The sequence below is a fragment of the Lolium rigidum genome, chromosome 3, assembly GCF_022539505.1.
Source record: "Lolium rigidum isolate FL_2022 chromosome 3, APGP_CSIRO_Lrig_0.1, whole genome shotgun sequence".
Lineage (NCBI taxonomy): Eukaryota > Viridiplantae > Streptophyta > Magnoliopsida > Poales > Poaceae > Lolium > Lolium rigidum.
This window is the reverse complement of record NC_061510.1, coordinates 371,336,435-371,355,586: the sequence shown is the minus strand read 5'-3', so window position 1 is coordinate 371,355,586 and position 19,152 is coordinate 371,336,435. Positions and strand designations below refer to the sequence as shown.

At 40.7% G+C, this 19,152-nt stretch overlaps 1 pseudogene; it reads left to right on the top strand.

The window, feature by feature from the left end:
* The first annotated feature begins 8,100 nt into the window (after positions 1-8,100).
* Positions 8,101-19,152, top strand: part of LOC124697425 — a 21,770-nt pseudogene continuing 10,718 nt past the window's right edge.

The following is a 19,152-nucleotide window of genomic DNA, read 5'->3' as shown; positions in this document are numbered from 1 at the left end:
TGCCTTGGGCATCCCCAAGCTTAGACGCTTGAGTCTTCTTAGAATATGCAGGGGTGAACCACGGGGGCATCCCCAAGCTTAGAGCTTTCACTCCTCTTGATCATAGTATATCATTCTCCTCTCTTGACCCTTGAAAACTTCCTTCACACCAAACTTCAAGCAAACTCATTAGAGGGTTAGTGCATCATTAATAATTCACTCATTCAGAGGTGACACAATCATTATTTTCACTTCTGGACATTGCATAATGCTACTGGACATTAGTGGATCAAAGAAATAAATCCAACATAGCAAAAGAGGCAATGCGAAATAAAAGGCAGAATCTGTCAAAACAGAACAGTCCGTAAAGACGAATTTAAAGCTGGCACCAGACTTGCTCAAATGGAAAAACTCAAAACTAATGAAAGTTGCGTACATATCTGAGGATCACGCTCGTAAATTGGCAGATTTTTTCGAATTTTCTACAGAGAACTGTGCCCAGATTCGTGACAGGCAGCAATGCTGTTTCTGCGCAGCGATCCCAAATATAACATCAACTTTGACATAGAAACTTTACTTGGCACAAAAACATGATAAGGAGAGGTTGCTACAGTAGTAAACAACTTCCAAGACTCAATAAAACAAAAAATTGCTGTAGGTAAAAACATGGGTTGTCTCCCATAAGCGCTTTTCTTTAACGCCTTTCAGCTAGGCGCAGAAAGTGCAAATCAAGTAACATCGAGTAGAAGCATCAACATCATAGCTTGTTCTAATAATAGAATCAAAAGGCAACTTCATTCTCTTTCTAGGGAAGTGTTCCATACCTTTCTTGAGAGGAAATTGATATTTAATATTACCTTCCCTCATATCAATAACAGCACCAACGAGTTCGAAAAAAGGTCTTCCCAACACAATTGGACAAGATGCATTGCATTCGATATCCAAGACAACAAAATCAACGGGGACAAGGTTATTGTTAACCGTAATATGCACATTATCAATCCTCCCCAAAGGTTTCTTTTTAACATTATCGGTAAGATTAACATCCAAATAACAATTCTTCAATGGTGGCAAGTCAAGCATATCATAAATCTTTTTAGGCATAACAGAAATACTTGCACCAAGATCACATAAAGCATTACATTCAAAGTCATTGAATTTCATTTTAATGATGGGCTCCCAACCATCCTCTAACTTTCTAGGAATAGAAGTTTCAAGTTTTAGTTTCTCTTCTCTAGCTTTTATGAGAGCATTTGTAATATGTTTTGTAAAGGCTAAATTTATAGCACTAGCATTAGGACTTTTAGCAAGTTTTTGTAAGAACTTTATAACTTCAGAGATGTGGCAATCATCAAAATCTAAATCATTATGAGCTACAACAATGGGATCATTGTTCCCAAGGTTGGAAAAAATTTCAGCAGTTTTGTTCGCTTTGCACTAGGAGTGGAAACATTGCCAACACCAATTATTTTACCATTGATAGTAGGAGGTGCAGCAACATGTGGAGAATTAGCATTACTAGTGGTGGCAATAGTCCAAACTTTAGCTACATTATTCTCTTTAGCTAGTTTTTCATTTTCTTCTCTATCCCACCTAGCACGCAGTTCAGCCATTAATCTTATATTCTCATTAATTCTAACTTGGATGGCATTTGCTGTAGTAGTAATCTTATTATCAATATCATTATTAGGCATAACTTTCAATTTTAAAAGATTAACATCGGAGGCAAGTCTATCAACTCTAGAAGCAATAGTATCAATTTTATCAAGCTTTTCCTCAACAGATTTGTTAAAAGCAGTTTGTGTACTAATAAATTCTTTAAGCATGGCTTCAAGACCAGGGGGTACATTCCTATTATTGTTGTAAGAATTCCCATAAGAATTACCATAACCATTACCATTAGCAGAAGGATATAGCCTATAGTTATTACCAGAGTTGTTCCTATAAGCATTGTTGTTGAAATTATTATTTTTAATGAAATTCACATCAACATTTTCTTCTTGAGCAACCAATGAAGCTAAAGGAACATTATTTGGATCAACATTAGATCTACCATTCACAAGTATAGACATAATCACATCAATCTTATCACTCAAGGAAGAGGTTTCTTCAACAGAATTTACCTTCTTACCTTGTGGAGCTCTTTCCATGTGCCATTCAGAGTAATTTATCATCATATCATCAAGAAGTTTTGTAGCCGCCCCCAATGTGATGGACATAAAGGTACCTCCAGCAGCTGAATCCAATAAATTCCGCGAAGAAAAATTTAGTCCTGCATAGAAGGTTTGGATGATCATCCAAGTAGTCAGTCCATGGGTTGGGCAATTCTTTACCAAAGTTTTCATTCTCTCCCAAGCTTGAGCAACATGTTCAGTATCTAATTGCTTAAAATTCATTATGCTACTTCTCAAAGATATAATTTTAGCGGGAGGATAATATCTACCAATAAAAGCATCCTTGCATTTAGTCCATGAATCAATACTATTCTTAGGCAAAGATAGCAACCAATCTTTAGCTCTTCCTCTTAATGAGAAAGGAAACACTTTCAATTTAATAATATCACCATCTACATCTTTATACTTTTGCATTTCACAAAGTTCAACAAAATTATTGAGATGGGCAGCAGCATCATCAGAACTAACACCCGAAAATTGATCTCTCATAACCAAGTTCGAGTAAAGCGAGGTTTAATTTCAAAGAATTCTGCTTGTAGTAGCAGGTGGAGCAATAGGTGTGCATAAGAAATCATTATTATTTGCATTTGTGAAGTCACACAACTTAGTATTTTCAGGAGTATTCATTTTAGCAACGGTAAATAAAACAAACTAGATAAAATAAATGCAAGTAACTAATTTTTTGTGTGTTTTCGATATAAAGAGCAAGACAGTAAATAAAGTAAAACTAGCAACTAATTTTTTTTGTGTTTTGATTTAGTGCAGCAAACAAAGTAGTAAATAAAATAAAGCAAGACAAAAACAAAGTAAAGAGATTGAGAAGTGGAGACTCCCCTTGCAGCGTGTCTTGATCTCCCCGGCAACGGCGCCAGAAAAAGTTGCTGGCGTGTAGTTGACGTGGGAGTTAGAAATCTCTGTGGTGTAGCTTTTCTTCAGTTCCCCGGCAACGGCGCCAGAAAAAGTGCTTGATGCGCGTAGATGTACACGTCCGTTGGGAACCCCAAGAGGAAGGTATGATGCGCACAGTGGCAAGTTTTCCCTCAGTATGAAACCAAGGTTTAATCGAACCAGTAGGAGCCAAGAAGCACGTTGAAGGTTGATGGTCGCGAAATGTGATGCGGCGCAACACCGAGGATTCTCGCGCCAACGCGGAACCTGCACAACACAACCCAAGTACTTTGCCCCAACGAAACAGTGAGGTTGTCAATCTCACCGGCTTGCTGTAACAAAGGATTAAACGTATCGAGTGGAAGATGTTTGCAAAGAAAACAGTAAACACAATTGCGATGAGATTGTATGCTATGTAAAGAATAGGACCGGGGTCCACGAGTTCACTAGAGGTGTCTCTCCCATAAGATAAAAGCATGTTGGGTGAATAAATTACGGTCGGGCAATTGACAAATAGAGAAAGGCATAACAATGCATATACATGATATGATAAATATAGTGAGATTTAATTGGGCATTACGACAAAGTACATAGACCGCCATCCAACTGCATCTATGCCTAAAAAGTCCACCTTCGGGTTATCATCCGAACCCCCTCCGGTATTAAGTTGCAAAGCAACAGACAATTGCATTAAGTATGGTGCGTAATGTAATCAACAACTACATCCTTAGACATAGCATCAATGTTTTATCCCTAGTGGCAACAGCACATCCACAACCTTAGAACTTTCTGTCACTGTCCCAGATTCAATGGAGGCATGAACCCACTATCGAGCATAAATACCCCCTCTTGGAGTTAAGAGTAAAAACTTGGCCAGAGCCTCTACTAGTAACGGAGAGCATGCAAGATCATAAACAACACATGAACAATAGATTGATAATCACCATAATCATAGTACTCTCTATCCATCGGATCCCGACAAACACAACATATAGTATTACGGATAGATGATCTTGATCATGTTAGGCAGCTCACAAGATCCAACAATGAAGCACAACAAGGAGAAGACGACCATCTAGCTACTGCTATGGACCCATGGTCCAGGGGTGAACTACTCACTCATCACTCCGGAGGCGACCATGGCGGTGTAGAGTCCTCCGGGAGATGAATCCCCTCTCCGGCAGGGTGCGGAGGCGATCTCCTGAATCCCCCGAGATGGGATTCGCGGCGGCGGCGTCTCCGGAAGGTTTTCCGTATCGTGGCTCTCGGTGTCGGGGGTTTCGCGACGGAGGCTTTAAGTAGGCGGAGGGTCAACGCGGGGGCCACACGAGGGGCCCAGGGGGTAGGTCGGCGCGGCCAGGGCCTGGGCCGCGCCGGCCTCCCCTCTGGCCGCCTCGTGGCCCCACTTCGTTATCTCTTCGGTCTTCTGGAAGCTTCGTGCAAAAATAGGACCCTGGGCGAAAGTTTCGTCCAATTCCGAGAATATTTCTTTACTAGGATTTCTGAAACCAAAAACAGCAGAAAACAGCAAGCTGGCTCTTCGGCATCTTGTTAATAGGTTAGTTCCAGAAAATGCATAAATATGACATATAATGTGCATAAAACATGTAGGTATCATCAACAAAGTAGCATGGAACATAAGAAATTATCGATACGTTGGAGACGTATCACTTTGCATCATTGCATAGTGTTGAGCTCTCCACCACGATTAGTTCAAGTGAGAGACCGTGAGCTTGTTACTCTTGGAGGGTGACCTCCTAGTTGGCTTGGTTGGTGTCTCGGTGACCTCTTCGTGGAAGATTGTGAAGGGGCCCGGGCTTCTCCTTCGTGGAGCTTGTGAAGTGGTTGTGGAGCTTGCCATCTCCGGAGTGGAGGAAAAGCTAACCATAAGGAAAGGGCAATTATCATTCGTGGGTTTGGCTCGGAGAATAAGGTGAGCCTTCGTGGCGTTGAGGAATCCTTCGTGGGACCTCCACCACTCCAAATGTGACGTACCTTCTTGCAAAGAAAGGGAACACGGGAATACATCTTCGTCTCTGCATGCCTCGGTTATTTCTATATCCGAGCTTACTTTCCTTGTGATAGCCATCGAGCTTGAAGTATCTATTATATCTTGCTATCACTTGTTGTTCATATATATTGTGCCTATCTTGCTTAGCTCTAGTTGTTGTTGTCGCACTTAGTTGAGCCTAGCATATTTAGGGTTTGTGCTTGTAGAATAAACATAGTTTAATTCCGCATTCTTACAAGCCAAATCCGTAAGAGTTTTTAAACGCCTATTCACACCCCTCTAGGCGACATTTCGTCCTTTCAGCCGGGGAGAGGCAGTTGTTGTCTAGTTGGGCGAGATAAGGTGTTGGTCGGGGGGTCTGAAGGAGGGCTTCTTGTTGGGGTATCCACCGACGAGCTAGTCCCTGGGATGGCCGGATGAGGAAGAAGCAAAGAGAAGGGCACATTTGTCTTTGTGTAGTAGGCCTGGGTCAACAGGGGCAAATCATTGAGTGCCAAAAAAATAGGGCCAAATAAATGAGGGCAAAATAAAAGAGGGCAAAAGATCGAGAGAATTCCTTATTCGACACTACTTAAAGTTTTAGTTTCTTATTTGACCCTGAAAAACTTTTTCTTCCCTTTTGACATGTAAACTTCATTTTCTTACCTGTATGACACTCTAGTGCATTCTGAGCATGAACGGTGTTAGCTTGGGATGTAAAATGACATTTCTACCCCTAGTTCAATGTAACCAATTTTTTTTACATGAAAAAATAGCAGCATCTGGGGAGAGAACTCCGAATAGAAGTTGGCTTAATTTGATTGAATCCGCTTGTTGATCTGCATTTGTGCATGTATGGAGCAGTAATTGTAGAGAAATTAAAAACAGAAAAATGCATAATAGGCGAATTAAAACATCAAGAATGCTACTAACAACTAGTTGCGCGTGCATGCACCTACGGGCTGATTGGTTGCTCACAACTTTTGCTCGCAACTATAGAACATGGTTTCGTAGATGTTGTTCGGGTAGAGGCAACCTCTAATCCACGTTGTGCAAGCTGTTTGGTTGCCTATAATTCCTACTCCGCATCAGTCGTGAAGTAAAGTCCTGGACGTTTGGCTCCCCTCCGCAGCTGCTTTGGTGTAGATTTAAGCCAGGGTTGGAAGGTACTTACAGTGACCCGGCAGTCGAACCCGGCGGAGAAAGACGACGACATGTCGGCGAGGCGACAGAGGAAGAGTAGCCGCAGCAGAGGTCCACCGTCTTCAGACGAGCCCGTGCCTTACCGTGGTCGCAAGCATTTTGTTTTTCTCTTTTTTCCTAGTTTCATCTGTTTCGATTGAGGCAGGGGTATAATAGTCCAAGAAAAAAAACATAACGGTGGGAGTTAACATAATTGGTGGGGTGGTACCCAAGAAAAAAGAAGAATGCATTGGAGGGCTTGGTGGAAGATGTGTGTTCCAAAGAGAGAAGAAGGTATTACGAGCTAAATTTTACCCAGATGGTGACTTGTTAAAGGCAGTGTTAAAAAAGGTTCATCTTTCACCTGGCAAAGCATCATGGCGGTACTGAAAGCTTTCAAACACGGTGCGATAAGGACACCTGGTGATGGCTGATCAATCAATATTTGGTCTGATGTGTGGATCCCTTCTAGCCATAACAGATGCTTACTCCGTACTGTTGAGGAACAAACTGATCCTATAACAGGAGGGTGGGATGAACAGCTTGTTCGGGATAATTTCTGGCATGTGGACGTCGTAAGGATTATTCAAATCTCTCTTCCTTCGTTTGGTCAGCCAGATTTCATAGCATGGCATTTTACGAAATCTGGATGTTTTTCTGTTATGTCTGCATATTATGAAGAATGGAGAGCAGAGTACAGACGGAGAGCTCGGCTAGATGAAGTCACCGGAGCAGCTGATCCACATCCGGTATGGAAAAAAGTTTGGGAAATGTGTGCACCTCCTAAAGTTCAGATTTTTAGTTCGAGGATTCTACATGGAGTGCCATGCTATTGCACTTTGTCGAAAAGGCATATATAGTCACCAGTGGGCAGTGGTGTGCCTGTTTGCAAAACCGAACCTGAAGATTTGAAACATTTATTGTTTCAATGTGATCGGACGAGAGATATTTGTAGGTTTCTAGGCTTTGAAAGTACTATAATAGCCACAGTGAATGCTGATACATCAGGGTCGCAGTGCTAGAGGATTTGATTTGCTCAGCTAATCCAGGTGGTGTGGACTGAGTGAACCTAATGCAGTTGAACTGATTATGGTTGCATGTTGGTATATCTGGTGGGAGCGCTGTCAGATAGTCCATGACGAGAAAGTGGAAAAACTGAAAGATCAACTCTTTCCATTCGTGAAATTGTTGCTAGGCTTTGGCGCGAAAGAAGAAGACCGCAGTGGTCCAATCTAGATGGACTAGACCTGCATCCGGTGTTATAAAATAAAACGTTGATGCAGCGAGACTCTTTAGGGATATTCATTGCTGCTAAGACTGAACATGTTTCGTTTGCACTTGATGTGCCGTCAATGGAGGCTACTGCATTGTGGAAGGGATTGAACCTTGCAGAGCAGTTGGGAGTCCATTCGTTGTTAGTTCAAAGCGAGCCGATGAAGTTGGTTCAGGCGGTGCTCAACCCGTTAAAATATAGAGCAGTAGGAGCGGTGGTGATAGATGATTGCCGAAAAAAGATGATGAGCTCGGTAAGGCGACGACTTTGCACTGTTTTAGAGAAGCATATGTAGCCGCGGATGAGCTTGCTTGTTTTTCTTTTAGGGAAAGGATGGGGGAGGTTTGGTATGATCAGCCACCTGGATTCCTTCTCCCTTTTCTTGTAACAGACTTGTTTATCATTGAGTAAAGTCGCCTATAGTTTCAAAAAAAAAACATAATTAACGGCAGTATCGTGTAGGAAAGAAAATGAAGCTTTTACATATCGAAAAGGGAAGAATTTTTTTCACAGAGCCAAATAAGAAACTGAAACTTTAATTAGCGTGAAATAAGGTATTCTCTCCAAAAGAAGTTGCAAAGTAAACAGAGGAAAAAATGATCCCCTGATTTTGCCGGCTCGCCGCCCGCGCTGTCGTGCTCTCGGCTGCCGGCCCGCACTTCTGCGCGGGCATCGAGCTCGGCGGGCCCGTGAACTCGCTCGCCGTGCCCCCCGGCACCGACCCCGTCGCCGCCGCAGAGGGGCTCCGCCGCGCGATCCTCGACATGCAGGCCGCGCCCACCGCCGTCGAGCTGCGCCGGAAGCCCGTCATCGCGGTCGTGCACGGCGCCTTCGTCGACGCCGCCTGCGACATCCGGTACTGCTCCAAGGACGCCACGTTTGTGCCCAAAGAGGTGGACATGGCCAACGTCGCAGACCTCGGCGTGCTGCAGAGCCTGCCAATGATCATCGATCGGTTACGGGAGCACCGCCGACCTCGCGCTCACAGGACGCAGGATCACCGCGCGCGAGGCCAAGGGGATGGGGCTCATCAGCAGGGTGTTCGATTCCAAGCAGGAGCTGGATGTGCTGGTGTTGCAAAGATCGCAAAAGGTATATAATTCTCTTGGGGTGAAGGTTCTTAATTCTTACAGGTTCATTTGCTATGCTACTCCATTACTTGCACAATCAGGCAGTCTGTTAATAGAACTGATAAGGGTTTGAGTTTGTTTGGAGTTGAGATGCCATGCACTCCATGTGCATAGAATAGTGGAGTATAAACAATGGGTCCATAGCCGGAGCTTGAACATGATGTAGGGAGAGCCAATATGATACGTTGTGCTAGCTAGAAATCATAGTAAACACTGCAATTCACTCTTGGCTGATGTGTTAAGAGTTCTCTCTCGGCTATCTATAGCCCGCTTATCTCGACGAACCTTCTTTGTGCTCTAGTTGAAGTTCATGTACATGGGATTAGTAAATCCCTTGGCTGCAAAATCGGCTTTGTTTCCTGTTATTCAGAATCAGGTTTCATCTACCGTTCGCTCTGATAATAACTATGACTATCTTAAATCTTAAAAAGGGCATTTATAGCATGGATAAATTATGTTAATTTACTGGGCGACATGCCAGTTTTTGAATCTACTATGCGGGCGTATCCAGTGGCGAAAGCTCCCAAACATTGTGGGGCTTGGTATTTCTAGACAGTCTTTCCCTTGCATTTTATAATACAACGAGGCTGATACGAACCAAAGACCTTCAGCACACAAGTGGAGATACTCTACCACCGCGCCAGGACCGCCATTGCATTTTGAATCTACCATGTAGTGCAGGTTATAATTTGAGATTTTTTTCTAGAATTCCAGCCCTCTCAGCTTCTGTTAAGATGTTCCTTTTAGTGTGCTCAGTGCCATATAAGTGCTGGGTTCTTGTAGTAGTTTTTTTTGTTGCAAAACACAGTACAATCAAAGACGCATGATCTATCATTCGCTTGACCAACTGCGGAGGTGCACTGCTTCATTTCCCAACATAATGAAGGTGTATCAATTTGGTGGAAATGCTAACCTTTCTCTCGGTGGCGTGTACGTGCTTATAATAGCCAGGAAGAGCCCCTTGGCGTGGCATTACAAGGCAACTCCAATTAGCGCTTTAATGGGCTTAATTGGGTTGATTACAATCAGCAATTACTAGGCCATATTGACTACGGGATTACATGATAGTGCCGGTTTGTAGCGTTACATGATTTTCGCTAACACCCTCCCTTAATCACAACTTGGCCAAGTTGAGATTACGCTTAAATTCCCGTAATTTCTTGACTGGAAGAGCTTTAGTAAAGCCATCTGCAACTTGATCCTTTGAATGTACAAATCTGATATTCAATTGTTTGTTTGCAACCCTCTCTCCCACGAAGTGAAAATCAATTTCAATGTGCTTCATTCTTGCATGAAACATGGGATTAGCTGATGATAAGTGGTACCCAAATTATCGCATCAAAGACAAGGAGATTGTTCCTGTTTCACTTCAAGTTCTGCAAGTAATGATTGGACCCATATTATTTCTGCAGTTGCATTTGCCAATGCTTTATATTTTGCTTATGTGCTTGATCTTGAAACGGTTGCTTGCTTCTTTGCACACCACGATATCAAATTCGGACCAAGAAAGACAGCAAATTCACCTGTGGATCTTCTATCATCAAGAAATCATGCCCAATCTGCATCAGAAAAGGCACTCACCAAGATGGAGGAAGATATCGCGAAAGCGAGTCCAAGACTAGCAGTATCTTTAACATATCTAAGTATTCTCTTAGCTGCTATCCAATGTACTGATGTAGGTTCGTGAAAAATTGACACGCTTTATTTATCGAAAACGCAATATCAGGTCTAGTAAGTGTAAAGTATTGAAGTGCACCAACAATACTTCTATACCTTGTGTTGTCTTCTTGTGCCAGCGGGTCACCATCACACGCAGATAATTTTTCAATATTAGAGAGAGGTGTAGGCGCAGCTTTACATGCTTGCATTCCTACTCTAGTCACAAGGTCAGTTGCATATTTTTCTTGAGTCAAGGTAATACCATTTCTTGTTTTCTTTACCTCAATGCCGAGAAAATAATGTAGATCACCTAAGTCCTCGAGGGCAAATTTTGCGCCTGCTGTAACTTCTTCATCAGATGAACTTGTAAGAATTATGTCATCAACATATATAGGCATGAACATTGTAAGACCATATTTGTGATAGATAAACAAGGATGTATCATCCTTAGAGGGAACAAAACCAAGTTCTTGTAATTTCAAACTCAGCTGAGAGTACCATGCTCTGGAGGCTTGCTTGAGTCCATATAAAGCTTTATCAAGCTTGCATACATGGAATGGTGCATTCATGTCTTCAAAACCCGATGATTGTTTCATGTACACATCCTCTTCTAGAACATCATGAAGAAATGCGTTTTGTATGTCTAGCTCTCGAAGACTCCATCCCCTGAAAACAACAATAGCCAAAACAAGACGAATAGTAGCTGCTTTTACAACTGGACTAAAGGTGTCCTCATAATCTATACCGTATATATCGTTGTTTGAAACCTTTCGCTACAAGCCTTGCCTTGTAACGGTCTATGGATCCATCAGACTTTTTCTTTATCCTATAGACCCACTTGCAATCTATGAGATTTTTACCTTCATATGGTGGAACTAAGTGCCACATTTTTTTTCATCAATGCCATGTATTCCTCGTTCATAGCCTTCTTCTATTTTTCATCTTGGAGTGCATCCTCAATGTTTTCAGGTTCACCTGTAGACGACAACATAGCATACCGTATAAGGCCATCATATAATTTTACTGGTTGCACGATACATTTTTAAAGTCACGTAACCGGTCGTCGTTGCGGAGGCTGCACAACTAGTTCTGAAGGTTGTTGGAGATATGCCTAAGAGGCAATTATAAAAGTGTTTATTGTTATATCTTAGTGTTAATGATAAATGTTTACATCCCACGCTATAATTGTATTAACCGGAAACATTAATACTTGTGTGTTTTGTAAACATAAAGGAGTCCCTAGTAAGCCTCTTGTTAAACTAGCTTGTTGATTAATAGATGATCATGAACATTGGATGTTATTAATAACAAGGTCATATCATTAGGTGAATGATGTGATGGACATACACCCATAGTAAGCGTAACATATGATCAAGCCATTTAGTTCTTTATGCTTCTAGCTTTAATATGCATAGTAACTTAACCCTTCGACCATGAGATCATGTTAATCACCTACACCGCGGATGGATGCTTTGATGACACCAAACACTACTGCGTAACTGGGTTGTTATAAAGGTGGAATTAAGTGTTCTGAAAGTATAGCGTTGAGGCACTTGTATCAATAGTGGGATTTGTCCATCGTAATAACGGATAGATATACTCTGGGCCCTCTCGGTGGAATGATATCCAATTAGCTTGAAAGCATGTGACTGGTTCACAAGGGATATCATATCATGGTGCGAGTAAAGAGTACTTATCAATAACGAGGTTGAACTAGGTATGGAGATACCGACGATCAAACTTGGGATAAGTAAAATATCGCGAGACAAAGGGAATTGTTATTTTATGTTAATGGTTCTTTCGATCACGAAGTCATCGTTGAATATGTGGGAGCTATTATGGATCTCCAGGTCCCGCTATTAGTTATTGATCGGAGAGGAGTCTCGATCATGTCCACATAGTTCTCGAACCGTAGGGTGACACACTTAAGGTTTGATGTCGTTTTAAGTAGATATGGAATGGAGTTCAAATGTTGTTTGGAGTCTCGGATGGGATCCAGGACATCACGAGGAGTTCCGGAATGGTCCGGAGAATAAGATTCATATATAGGAAGTCACTTTCCAAGTTTGGAAATGATCCGGTGCATTTATGGAAGGCGCTAGAATATTCTAGAACCTTCCGAAAGAAATCACCATGAAGGTGGAGTCCTGGATGGACTCCACCAACCCTAGGCCGACCAAAGGGGAAGGTGGAGTCCATGGTGGACTCCACCACCATGGCCGGCCATAGGGGAAGGAAAGGGAGGAGTCCCACTTCCCCTAGGTTTCACCAATATGGAAGTTTTTGAGTTGGACTCTTATTCGAATCTTTGGGCAAACCCTAGGGGGTTCCACCTATATAATGAGGGGGAGAGGGAGGGGCTGGAAACACTTGGCCGCACCACCCAAGGGGCACAAAGGCCGGAGCCCAAGAGCACCCCCTCTCCCAAACCCTAGCTACTCCCTCCTCCTTATTCTCCCGCAGCGCTTACAGCGAAGCCCTGCCGGAGATCACCACCACCGTCACCACGCCGTCGTGCTGGCGGGATTCCGAGGAGGATCTACTACATCCGCTGCCCGCTGGAATGGGGAGAAGGACGTCGTTATCAACACCGTATGTGTGACCAAGTGCGGAGGTGCTGCCCGGTTGTGGCACCGTCAAGATCTTCTACGCGCTTTTGAAAGCGGCAAGTGATCGACTCTATCCACCACGAGATTTATCTCGTTAACGCTTAGCGATCTTTGAGGGTATGTTGATCTTCACCTCGTTGCTACCATCTACTAGATTAGATCTTGGCTTGTTTCTTGCGGTAGGAATTTTTTTGTTTTCTATGCTACGAATCCTAACTGTGGTATTAGAGCCGTGTATATGCATAGATTGGTTGCACGAGTAGAACACAATTGATTTGTGGACGTTGATGCTTTTGTTGTCTTTAGTTATGTGTACTTTGCATCTTGCGGGATGGTGGGATGAAGTGGCCCGGGCTAACTTTACATGACCGCGTTCATGAGACTTGCTCCACACTCGACATGCAACTTTATTGCATAAGTGGCTTTGCGGGTGTCTGTCTCTCTCGCCATAGTTAAGATTCAATTTACAATTTCAATTGATAACACTTGTATCAACGTTGTGGTTCATGTTCGTAGGTAGATTGGATCTTACTCGAAAACCCTAAACCACGTAAAATATGCAAACCAAATTAGAGGCGTTTAATTTGTTTTTGCAGGGTTTGGTGAGGTGATATGGCCATAATGTGATGATGAATATGTATGAGATGATCATTATTGTATTGTGGCAACCGGCAGGAGCCTTATGGTTGTCTTTATATTTCATGTAGTAGTAGTATTTCAAAGTAGTTGTAATAGTTGCTACATGTTGTGAACAACCATGAAGACGGCGCCATTAACCTTGACGCTACACCGACAATGATGGAGATCATGCCCGTTGATGATGGAGATCATGTCCGTGCTTTGGAGATGAAGACAAAGGCGCAAAGACTAAAGGGCCATATCATATCACATTATGAATTGCATGTGATGTTAATCATTTATGCATCTTATTTTGCTTAGGTCGCGACGGTAGCATTATAAGATGATCCCTCACATTAATATCAAGATAATAAAGTGTTCCCTCATATGCACCGTTGCTACAGTTCATCGTTTTGAAGCATCTCGTGATGATTGGATGTGATAGATTCTACGTTCACATACAACGGGTGTAAGCCATGTTGCACACGCGGAAATACTTGGGTTTGCTTGACGAGCCTAGCATGTACAGACATGGTCTCGGAACAACGGAAACCGAAAGGTTGAACACGAGTCATATGGATGATATGATCAATATGTTGATGTTCACCATTGAAGCTATATCATCTCACGTGATGATCGGTTTTGGTTTAGTGGATATGGATCGTGTACCACTTAACAACTATGAGGGATGTTGTATTAAGTGGGAGTTCATTAGTAATTAGATTAAAACTTGAACTAATTATCATGAACATAGTCTGAATAGTATTTTGAATTAAATTTGTAGAATTGGCATCCGTTTTCTACCATGCGCTAGTCTTGTAATTGAGATTGAAATACTGTTAAATCTGACAAGTAACTTTACGGACTGGTACCGTATTGTTAAAGAATCAAGAAATGAGTAAGTCCTATTGCAAACTTTTAGTAAACCTCACATTGCTGATTCAAAGAACAATGGTTTCAATTAGTACCTAAAATCATCTTGTCTCCGTGAAACTTGAAGTTCAAATCCGTTTGAAAAGTAAGGAGCTGGAAATTTTGTTTTCAGAAATAAGCAAGGTATGAGATATATATGATATCTAAGACCTTACTGCAAGATAATAGAATATAATCTAGTGAGACTACATAAACTCATAAGTTTTATGGGAATGTATGAAGGTTGAAGACGCCAGGCGTCCCAATCCTCCAACTAGTTGGGCACTAACGATATTCGCATATCCATGAAGTGATCGTCCTTAGTACGCACCGTTGCTAAGACTCATCGTTTCGAAGCATCACGTGATGATCGGGTGTTATAGATTCTACGTGTGCATACAACGGGTGCAAGCCAGATTTGCACATACGAGTACTAAGGTTAAACTTTACGAATCTAGCATGTACAGACATGGTCTCGGAAAGTCGTCATGATTTGATGGATAAAATTATGAGTGAAATTTTTCATCACATTAAAAAGTTACTAATAGTGAAATCTGGAACACTTGTCATGTGATGATCAACTTCAAAGTAAGAACCTCAAGGTTATTGGTATTTGACCAATGGACCTGGAAGTTATTGAAGGTGAAATGTTTTCTGAGAATGAGAAAAGCTAAAAGATAAACTACAAAAGATTTTTGGCGGAAAGAAAGAAAAGACTAGAAAGTCTAGCTCAGGTGTATATAGATGATATACATGTTATGAATGTATTCCTTGTTTGGTCACACAATGAAATTTTTGGGTATCTATACCATATTGGTTGATATGAGGTGTCATACAAAACAATGCAATACAAGAATACAATGGCCTAAGTGACTGACAAGGAATATGGTAGGAATGCACGTCTGGAACAAAATAAAGTGTTATTGTGTTCGCCGGTGGCATTCTACCTAGCCCTTCAGATTTATAATAAAGAACTTTATAATTGCTGTTTTATTCTGGTTAAATGAAAACAATGAGTTATTCAAATTATAACAGCATTCCATGTATGATGGATAAGTTATTATAAATATTTATGGTGAAGCACACATACATAACACTGACGCTAAAATGCCATAAGGAAAATGATGTGAATTCCTCATTAGTGGAACCGCCATTTAGGTCATGTTAGAAAGGAACGCATAAAGGAACTCCATGCAAATGGTTTTTTGGAGTCATTTGATTTTTGAATCGTTTGGCGTTTGCAAATCTCTTCTAAAGAGAATGACTGAAATACCGTTCATAGGCCAAGAGTTGAATGAGCAACTAACTTAGTGGAAACATACATGATGATGTATGTGGTTCACTGGGCATAGTTGTGTGCGGGAGGTTCTTCTATTTCATGAAAACTTCCAACAATGAAGTGAGTATATATATGTGGATATATTTATTTGATAAGGAAGAAGTTTGAAATATTTGAATGGATTCAAATAAATTTCAGCATGAAGTGGAAATCATCGTAATAGAAAAGTCAAATATCTATGATTGGATCATGGTGGAAATATTTGAATTACGAGTTTTAGCGAACATCTAAGAGAGTTATGAAATTGTTCTACAACTCACGTTTCTTGGAGTATCATAATGATGATGGAGTATCCGAGAGACGTATCCAAACCTTGTTGGATTAATGATGAGATAAAATAAAATGACGCCATTATATTTTTGTGGATTATGCTTTAGAGACTACCGCTTTTACACCAAATAGAGCGCCATCATAATCCGTTAAAATGACACCATATGAGTTATGGCATGGGTATAAACCCTAATAGTCCTTTCTTAAAATTTGGTATGCGTAGCATAAGTAAATGAGTTTACAACCAAAATCGGATGAATGTCTTTGTTGGTTATCCCAGAGAATTGATTGGGAATTCTTTCCACTATAAAGTCAAAGACAAAAGTGTTTGTCGATGTTTCTTACTTATTTTCAAGAAATTGTTTCTAGCAAAGTTTTTGAGTGGGAAGACAATGGAACTTGATAAGGTTCATGAACCTGAGCATGATGATCAAAGTAGCACAGCATCGGAAATGGTTCCGGAAGCGGCCACGACGATCATGGCTCCCATGTCTACAAAGTGTTATAGTCATGGAGATCAAAGTACCTATTTAACCTTGTAGATGTGGTTTACTTTGTGATCAAATAAATGATTTTGTGGACAAATGATTGTTTTTTGAACAATGATAAACTAACTACATACAAAGAAGTTATGATGGGCCCTTACTCCGTTAAAATGGCTATGCGTCATGAAATCCAACATAGGTGAATACTTTTTGAAAGTAATGGATCTATAAAATTTATAGACTTGGATGGAATATCCTTGAAGAAGTTCGACTTGTCGAAAAGTTGTTTACGACAAAGTTCAAAGAGTTGACTACGATAAGATTAGATCTTCCGTAGCAATGCTTATAGTCTATGTGGATTATTCTAGTAATCGCTACATATTCCTTTTATGAGATATGATAGTAGGATGGCAGAAATACATTCCTTACCAGAAGTGTGTATGAAGGATGTATACTAAGATACAAACCAAAGAGTTATGCTAGTCCGTGGAATACTAGATAGGTATACAAACTTCACTGGATGAAGTAAGTATCACGGAGTTGGAATCTTCAGCGGATGAAATAATCAAAGAGTTTTGATTTCATCAGAAACGATGAAAATGCTTTCATTTGCAAGAAATTAAGTGGGAGCGCTGAGACATAGTTATAATATTATATATGGATGACATATCATTGATTATAAATTATGTAATTATATACTTGATGTGATTAAAAGGTTTCATTGAGAATTAACTTCAATGGAAGGATATGGACTGAAACATATTTAGTGTCAAGATCTATGAAGATAGATTGAAACACATAATAAGTTTAAGTCAAAATACATAGAATGAGTATTGAAGTAGTTCAATATAATTAAGAAGGTGTTCTTTTCCATGTGAAGGTTTAACAAGACTTGAGTGTATTTGACACTCGATGAGTAAAAACACATGAGTGATTTTAGATCACGAATACTATGTACAAAATCAGATGTCTTGTGCTCTAAAGTGTTACGAGCATATACCAGAATGATTCATGTAATGATCATTGGACAACAGTAAGAATATCCCTGAGTTCTTTAGAAGAACCGAGGATATATATATATATATATAATATTTGTATGGGGTAATGACAAACAAATCAATGTAAGGTGTTGCACCGACATTAGTTTGGTCACATATAAAAATAAAAATTTCAATCTCAATTAGGCTAAGTGTTGTTTAAAAGGTATCACAATGAACTAGAAGAAGTCTATGCTAGATTTAGATGAGTTCTAAATATTGTGATGGATTCTACAAACGAAGGCAGAATATGTCATTGTTTTGACAATGACTGAGGATGTTTAATTCGAGGAGTTCTTTGAGAACTTGGTGTAGTTCCGATAGTGTCAAAACTTTGAAGCTATATTGTGTGTGACAATATTAGTGACATATTTCAGACCGCGGAATTAAGGTTCCACCAGAAGACTGAACATATATGATTAACGCCTACTCATTTGGAAAATGAGTGATGCGTTGAGACGCAAATGAATTGCAAAATACATACGTTTCTGAGTATGTCAGATTCGTTGACTGAAACCTCTCCCATAAGCAAACATGATAAGCACCAGAAGGCCAATGTGTTATATCTTTACAAATGTAAACTAGATTACTGACTCTAGTGCAAGTGGGAGACTGTTGGAGATATGCCCAAGAGGCAATAATAAATGTGTTTATTGTTATATCTTAGTGTTCATGATAAATGTTTACATCCCATGCTATAATTGTATTAACCGGAAACATTAATACTTGTGTGTTTTGTAAACATAAAGGAGTCCCTGGTAAGCCTCTTGTTAAACTAGCTTGTTGATTAATAGATGATCATGGTTTTCTGATCATGAACATTGGATGTTATTAATAACAAGGTCATATCATTAGGTAAATGATGTGATGGACATACACCCATAGTAAGCGTAGCATATGATAAAGTCATTTAGTTCTTTATGCTTCTAGCTTTAATATGCATAGTAACTTAATCTTTCGACCATGAGATCATGTTAATCACCTACACCGGATGGATGCTTTGATGACACCAAACACTACTGCGTAATTGGGTTGTTATAAAGGTGGCATTAAGTGTTCGGAAAGTATAGGGTTGAGGCACTTGAATCAATAGTGGGATTTTTCCATCCTAATGACGGATAGATATACTCTGGGCCCTCTCGGTGGAATGACATCCAATTAGCTTGCAAGCATGTGACTGGTTCACAAGGGATATCATATCACGGTACGAGTAAAGAGTACTTATCGGTAACGAGGTTGAACTAGGTATGGAGATAGCAACGATCAACTTTCGGATAAGTAAAATATCGCGAGACAAAGGGAATTGTTATTTTATGTTAATGGTTCTTTCGATCACGAAGTCATCGTTGAATATGTGGGAGCTATTATCGATCTCCAGGTCCCGCTATTAGTTATTGATCGAAGAGGAGTCTCGATCATGTCCACATAGTTCTCGAACCGTAGGGTGACACACTTAAGGTTTGATGTCGTTTTAAGTAGATATGGAATATGGAATGGAGTTCAAATGTTGTTCGGAGTCTCGGATGGGATCCAGGATATCACGAGGAGTTCTGGACACTACAAGAAAAGTTGCCATGGCCGACGAAGTTGAAGTCGCGCCGTGGTTG